We start from the raw sequence: 7,957 nt of genomic DNA, 5'->3' as shown, positions 1-7,957 counted from the left end.
CCCAGTGGTCAGCAGAGATACCAAGTGACACCTAAGGTCAGCTTCAGAGAGCTCTAGGACACAAACCCTCATCACCCAGCTGTGAGCTGAACACCCTGGCTGCAGTACCCCACCCAAGATGCCTGCACTCTGCCCTGGTGAGGCCACACCTGGAGTGTTGTGTCCAGTTCTGGGCTCCCCAGTTCCAAGAGAGGCAGAGAACTACTGGAGAGAGTCCAGTAGAGGCTCCAAAGCTGCTGAGGGGCCTGGAGCAGCTCTGTGAGGAGCAAAGGCTGAGAGCCCTGGGGCTGGTGAGTCTGGAGAAGAGCAGCCCCAGAGGAGAGCTGAGCAATGCTCAGCAAGAGCTGAAGGGTGGGGGGCAAGAGGCTGGGGCTGGGCTGTTTTTAGTGGTGCCCAGGGACAGAACAAGGGACACTGGGCACAAACTGCAACCCAGGAGGTTTCGCTTGAACTTGAGGAGAAATTTCTTCACTGTGAGGGTGCTGGAGCCCTGGAGCAGGCTGCCCAGAGAGTTTGTGGAGTCTCTGGAGAGATTCCAAACCCCTCCTAGCCATTGTGATCCTGGGCAAGCTGCTGTGGGTGCTCTGCTTTAGCAGGGGGGTTGGACTGGATGATCTCCAGGGGTCCCTTCCAACCTCACCATGCTGGGAGTGTGTGATGCTAACACCTCACAGCTCCTTCAGGCAAGCAAGCTCTGGAGCAGCACAGGGTGGAGGTTCCTGCACAGCTCCCCTGTGTCAGCAGAGGGAGCAGGGTGAGTGTCTGCAGCCCGTGGACACCTGCCAGTGGCTGCAGGGATCTCAAACCCTGAGCTGGGATGCTGTGGGAGAGGTCTGTGGTGTTCTGTGGTGAAGCACAGGGCAGCCAGGTGGAATATGTTCACTGTCCCATAGTAATTCCAGTCCTTTCCTCAACCCAGGGTGCCAAGCTCTCTCCATCACACTTCCCATCCCTCCTGCTCTGTACTCCTGGCTGGAGTCTCCTGTCTCATCTGGATGGTCAAAGCCCATCCTCACACAGCAGTGCAGGAGGTCTGCACACAACCTACCCCACACCAGGTGCAGCAAAGCAAAGCTCTGGGATTTACAGGGCACCAGCTCCCACTTCTGTTCCTACAGGGCACCAGCTCCCAATTCTGTTCCTACAGGGCCACCAGCTCCCACTTCTGTTCCTACAGGACCACCAGCTCCCACTTCTGTTCCTACAGGACCACCAGCTCCCACTTCTGTTCCTACAGGACCACCAGCTCCCACTTCTGTTCCTATCTACAGGGCCAGCAGCTCCCACTTCTGTTCCTACAGGGCCACCAGCTCCCACTTCCGTACCTACAGGGCACCAGCTCCCACTTCTGTTCCTATCTACAGGGCCAGCAGCTCCCTAACTTTCTGTGGAACCTGAGCAGATTCAGCACCTTGGAGTCTGCTGTCAGGACAGTGGATAAAGGATGGAGAGTCCTTCTTTGCAAGGAATCCCATGGGGAAGGCAAGGGGCAATAGGCACAAGTTGCTGCTGAGGAGATTCTGATTGGACTCCAGGAGGAAATGTTTCCCCATGAGTACAGTCAGAGGCTGGAATCATCTCCCAAGGGAAGCAGTGGATACCCCTACACTGGACAGCTGTAAGCCTCAGCTAAGCTGGTGCTGGGCCAGCTCAGTGCAGCTCCACTGTCACCTGGAAAGCTTGCAGCAGGTGATCCCTGGGGTCCCTTCCAGCCTGGCATCCTGGGATTCTGTAACCCTGTCCATCACAGTTTTCACAATGCCCAAGTTTCTGGCATGAATCTCTAAATATCATCACCAATGCCTGTACTGAGCTCATTTTTCCCTGCTCCTCTTGCCACCCCTCCAGGATGGTTTGCAAACCACCCTGGAGTTTTCCTGGAGGATCATGTGTTTAACTAACATCCTGTGGCTCCCTTCTGTTTGCAGGCTCCTCTGGGAGCAAAAGCTTGGAAGGGTCTCTGTTTGATTCCATCCTTGCTCCTCAGGCCTGATTTATAACCTGTGCCTATTTATAACAAGAGTTTTATATGACAAAGGACTCATTGGGCTGGGCACTTAATAGCTCACCATGCCAAAGGCAGTTTACATCTGCTGGGCTCTCATCTCTCAAGTGAGGAAAGGCAGCAGAGCTGCTGCTAATCCAACATAAATACCCTTGGAGTCAGTCTGGAGTGTGGCACTGAAATCATTTACAAAACGTGAAATCTGAATAGAACTGAGAAACCTCAGGGCCTGTCAGCTGCCAGCCAGGGAAAACACCCAGGGGGTTCCTGAGGCTGGGAGCTCAGTGCCTGCAAGCTGCCTTTCGTTTGTCTGAAGCAGGCAGCAGGGAGAGCAAGGCTGCACAATGGGCTTTGTGGAGGTAGCTCTGCTCAGCTCCTGCCTCTGACACAGCCTCTCCAAGGGCTGCTTCAGGGGTCTGTGGGAATTAAACAGAAAGAAGCCACTGCAGATTCCATGTGGGAAGGGCTGGTCCAGCACTGCTCTGTGCCCTTACAGCCAGCTGGTGTCGTGGTAATCATGGGAGCAAGGGAAAGGAGCAGCCTAAACAACCTCATGAGGGACCTGGGGTTGTTCAGGCTGTAGAAAAGGAGGCTGAGGGGAGACCTCATTGCTCTCTACAGCTCCCTGAAAGGAGGCTGGAGCCAGGTGGGTGTCAGTCTCCTGCTAAAGAGCAAGTGACAGGACAAGAGGAAATGGCCTCAAGTTGCACCAGGGGAGGGTGAGGTTGGACATGAGGAACATTTTCTTCCCTCAAAGGGATGTCAAGCCCTGGAACAGGCTGCTCAGGGCAGTGGTTGAGTCCACATCCCTGGGGAGGTTTCAAATCCAGGTAGATTCTATGACCCTAGCTGTGGTGCTGAGGGCCATGGGTTAGGGGTGCCCTGGCAGTGCTGGGTGAATGGTTGGACTCAACCATCTTAAAGATCTCTTCCAACCAAAATGATTCTATGGTCCTACTTTGCCTCCCCTCCAGCTTCCCTAAACCCCCAAAATTCTTTGCAATACCAACTGCTGGTGTTTGCAGTTCTGCAAGGACCTCAGCAGTGAGATGCCTGCCCCACATCATTCCACCTCAGCTCATACAGACAGTAGATGACCTCCAATGTCCTTTTCCAACCTGAGCCATTCCATGACAGTGCACTGAGCATGCTGGAAGGACCCCAAAACCAACCCAACCCAACCCAGCCATTTAATTCCTGCCTCTTTCAGCCTTCTCCCCTTGGCATGCCCCAGACAGCCACTTGCCACTGGGTGGGTTTAACACACTTGGCAAATCCAAGCCTAAACCCAGGCACATTGGGTTTATTTTGCTATAAACAACTTCTCCAGCCTGAAGCCAGCCCTCCCCAGTTCTTCAATTTCTCTGGGACTATAAATTTTATGACTACAGAGGAGCATTGAAAGTTTGCTTCACACACCATTAATCTGCTCAGCTCTCCAAACAACACAGGAGCCTTGCAGAGCATTTGTCTGAGCCAGGAGGTTTGTGTCCATATTAGTCATGAGTTTTGTACCCTTGCACCTCAACATTGGAGGCCCAGCTTGCTTCTTGGCTGCTTCCAGCCCTTCTGCCCCATCATGTTGCTGGAGGGATATCATAATCTCATCCTCACACTGACTGCTGGCTGAGGCCATGAGATACAAGAGAATTGCAGGGTGGTGAATTCAGAGCTAAAATACTCTTAAGAAAAAAAAAAAATAAAATAAAACCAACCAAGCAAACAAGAAAAGAAAACCCAAAAGCAAGAAAGATGAAGACAACAGAGCTAAAATGCTCTTAAAAGAAAAAAATCAAAAGTAATAAAAATGAAGAGAGCAGAGCTAAAATACTCTTAAAAAAACCAAAAGTAATAAAAATGAAGAGAACAGAGCTAAGATATTCTTAAAAAAGAAACAAACTAAAGCCCCAAAAGTGACAAAAGAAGAGAACAGAGCTAAAATATTCTTAAAAAACAAATTAAACCCCCCCAAAGCAACAAAAATGAAGAGAACAGAGCTAAAATATTCTTAAAAAACAAAACCCCCAAAAGCAACAAAAATGAAGAGAACAGAGCTAAAATATTCTTAAAAAAAAACTAAACCCCCAAAAGCAACAAAAAAGAGAACAGAGCTAAAATATTCTTAAAAAACAAACTAAACCCCCAAAAGCAACAAAAATGAAGTGATCAGAGCTAAAATACTCTTTAAAAAATCAAAAGTAATAAGAATGAAGAGAACAGAGCTAAAATATTCTTAAAAACAAACTAAACCCCCAAAAGCAACAAAAAAGAAGAGAACAGAGCTAAAATATTCTTTAAAAACAAACTAAACCCCCAAAAGCAACAAAAAGAAGAGAACAGAGCTAAAATATTCTTAAAAAACAAACTAAACCCCCAAAAGCAACAAAAATGAAGAGAACAGAGCTAAAATACTCTTTAAAAGAAACAAAACAAAAACTCAAAAGCAACACAAATGAAGAGATCAGAGCTAAAATACTCTTAAATAAATAATAATTTTTAAAAAGCAACAAAAATGAACAAAACAGAGCTAGAAGACTCTCTAAAAAAACAAACAAGAAAAAACCCAAACAAGAAAACTCCCAAAAAAACAACCAAACAAAATTCAGACAAAAGCACAAAGAACACAAACAAACACAACCCCCCCCCACAAAAACCCAGCAAACAAATGAAAAAATAATAACAGAACCCTCCACAAACCTCCAAACAACAGCAACAGCCAAAAGCCTTTGGGCTGAAAGAGCTTGGAGATGAAAAGGAAAGCTCCTTAAGGGATAACCCTCCATGCTGAGGATAAAAGGGGGATCAATAGGGTCAAAAGATGATCAATTAGGTGAAAAGAGCATCAATAAGGTCAAAAAAAGGATCAATAGGGTCAAAAGAGGATCAATAAGGTCAAAAGAGGATCAATAGGGTCAAAAGAGCATCAATAAGGTGAAAAGAGAATCAATAAGGTCAAAAGAGCATCAATAAGGTCAAAAAAGGATCAATAGGGTCAAAAGAGTATCAATAAGGTCAAAAGAGGATCAATAAGGTCAAAAAAAAGGATCAATAGGGTCAAAAGAGGATCAATAGGGTGAAAAGGGGATCAATAAGGTGAAAAGAGAATCAATAAGGTCAAAAGAGCATCAATAAGGTCAAAAAAGGATCAATAGGGTCAAAAGAGTATCAATAAGGTCAAAAGAGGATCAATAAGGTCAAAAAAAAGGATCAATAAGGTCGAAAGAGGATCAATAGGGTCAAAAGAGGATCAATAGGGTCAAAACCCCACAAGCTTTCCAGTGGTGACAGTGAACTGAGGACAAACCAAGAGTCCCAATCTCTGTGTCCCCTGCTCCTTTGGCTTCTTTCCCCAGTCTCAAGGCATCTCTGATGGAGATGAACAAACCAGAGTTTGAGCCACTCTTCTCCGACAGCAGATTTGGGTTGTTTGGGGTTTTTTCCCCCACAGCTCTTGAAATCAGAGAGCTTTGCACCCCACCAACCCCCACCAGCAACATTCCTGGAGCTTGTAGAAACATCATCAAGTGAACATCAGCCCCAGCAAGCAGAGGGCATTGGGTTCATGCCTCCTGCTGTCCCCAGCAGTCTTTGGGGTTGTTGCAGCAAGGTGCTGTAGGTGATCAAAAACAGCTGATCAAAAATAGCTGATCAATAATTGCAATCTTTGTAGAAGGGATCTCTTCCATCCAGGGATCTCTTCCAGCAAGGGATATCTTCCACCTAAGGATACCTTCCACCCAGGGACGTCTTTCACCCAGGGATATCTTTCATCCAGAGATATCTTCCACCCAGGGATCTCTTCAATCCAGAGATATCTTCGGTCCAGAGATATCTTCCACCCAGGGATCTCTTCAATCCAGGGATATCTTCAGTCCAGAGATATCTTCCACCCAGGGATCTCTTCAATCCAGAGATATCTTCCACCCAAGCATCTCTTCAATCCAGGGATATCTTCAGTCCAGAGATATCTTCCACCCAGGGATCTCTTCAATCCAGGGATCTCTTCAATCCAGAGATATCTTCGGTCCAGAGATATCTTCCACCCGAGCATCTCTTCAATCCAGGGATATCTTCAGTCCAGAGATATCTTCCACCCAGGGATCTCTTCAATCCAGGGATATCTTCAATTCAGAGATATCTTCCACCCAGGGATCTCTTCAATCCAGGGATATCTTCAATCCAGAGATATCTTCCACCCAGGGATCTCTTCAATCCAGGGATATCTTCAATCCAGAGATATCTTCCACCCAGGGATATCTTCAACGCAGGGACATCTTTCATCCAGAGATATCTTCCACCCAAGGATATCTTCAGTCCAGAGATATCTTCCACCCAGGGATATCTTCCACGCAGGGACATCTTTCATCCAGGGATATCTTTCATCCAGGGATATCTTCCACCCAAGGATATCTTCAGTCCAGAGATATCTTCCACCCAGTGATATCTTCCACCCAGGGATATCTTCCTCCCAGGGATATCTTCCACCCAGGGATATCTTCAATCCAGGGATATCTTCCACCCAAGGATATCTTCAGTCCAGAGATGTCTTCCTCCCAGGGATATCTTCCTCCCAGGGATACCTCCCACCCAGGCATATCTTCCACCCAAAGGTATCTTCAGTCCAGGGATATCTTCCACCCAGGGATATCTCTCTTCCATCCACTGCAACACCATTCAAGAACAAGTCTCTGGACTCTATTTGGGGCCTTGCTGCCATCTATTTCTGATGCTGTGAGGTAACCACTTCCTTAGCTAAGCTGACTCCATAAAAGGGTTGGGTGTCTGTTGAGAGGGAAGGTTACAGAGGTGCATTAAATGAGTGTGGGGGCTTTAAGCACAAGGACATCACCACCTCTTGGGTACCACCTTAACCCCATGCAATGCCAGCATCCCTTTCCTTTGCTGAAATGAGTTGACAGCCTGGAGCTGTATGGGAAGCTGCTTTGGGGGCTCAGTCTCACCTGCAAGTAAAGAGGTTTGTAGAAATCCACCAAATGCTCTTTGGGATGGTCTTGGACAGCACTTTCAGCCTCCAAGCAGAGCTCAGCTAAACCCCCTCATGCCCCTGGCCACCTGATGGAAGCAAAGCCTTGCCCTGTGTTTGCTTTATTATTTCCCTGCAGTTGACAAGAAGCACCAAAGAGGAGACAGATCTGAGCAAAGGCTGCTCTCCTCCCTGTCTTTGCCAGGCTTTTGCCAGCCAGTGTGATGAATTCCACAACTTTGCAGATGCTCATCTGGCACCCCAGAGGATGCTCTCTGTGTGCTGCAGCCCAACCCCATGTGGCTACCTTACTAAAACAGAGAAAGACAAGCGAGGAGGTTCCTGCTGGAACTGCTGACTTTGGCCTCCTCTTTCACAAACAACCTGCAGAGAGCTTCATCAAGACAGTCAAGGAGATACTCAGACAGAAAGAACCACACTTAAAGAGTTCAGGCTTGGATCCCCAACTGTGAAGCAGCCGTTGTCAGAGAGTTCCACACACTCCTTGTCACAAAGATCCAACTCTGAACACGAGAGAGGGCTTACAGCATTTATATTGTATGAAAAAGTAAACCAGAAGAGCAGCTCTGCTGGCAAATCCTTGTCTCCTTCCTCCACAACACACAAATAGTGAATGCAGTCACTATTTTACTTCCCCCCACACACACGCCCTCCCTCTCAGTCCTTCATTTACAAAGCCAAACACCCCCACCATCAGTCCCCAAAGACATGCCGGTTACAAGTGCTGCTGTGAAAGAAAGCTAAGAATGCAACAGCTCCCAAATCTCAGTGCCTTGGGCAGCGAGCATCTGGTGGTGAAGCACAACTTAAATAATGGCAGAGTTCATTTCTGAGTTCTAACAGAAAAAATAAAAGCATCTTTTGGCATGAGGAGTGGGCTGGTGTGGGCCTTGAACAAGCAGCAGCCTCTGAAAGCAAGCTGGAGGAGCTGTGAAAGGAAAAAGGCT

The sequence above is a fragment of the Indicator indicator genome, chromosome 32 (assembly GCF_027791375.1).
Source record: "Indicator indicator isolate 239-I01 chromosome 32, UM_Iind_1.1, whole genome shotgun sequence".
Lineage (NCBI taxonomy): Eukaryota > Metazoa > Chordata > Aves > Piciformes > Indicatoridae > Indicator > Indicator indicator.
Note: the sequence above shows the minus strand (reverse complement) of the source record.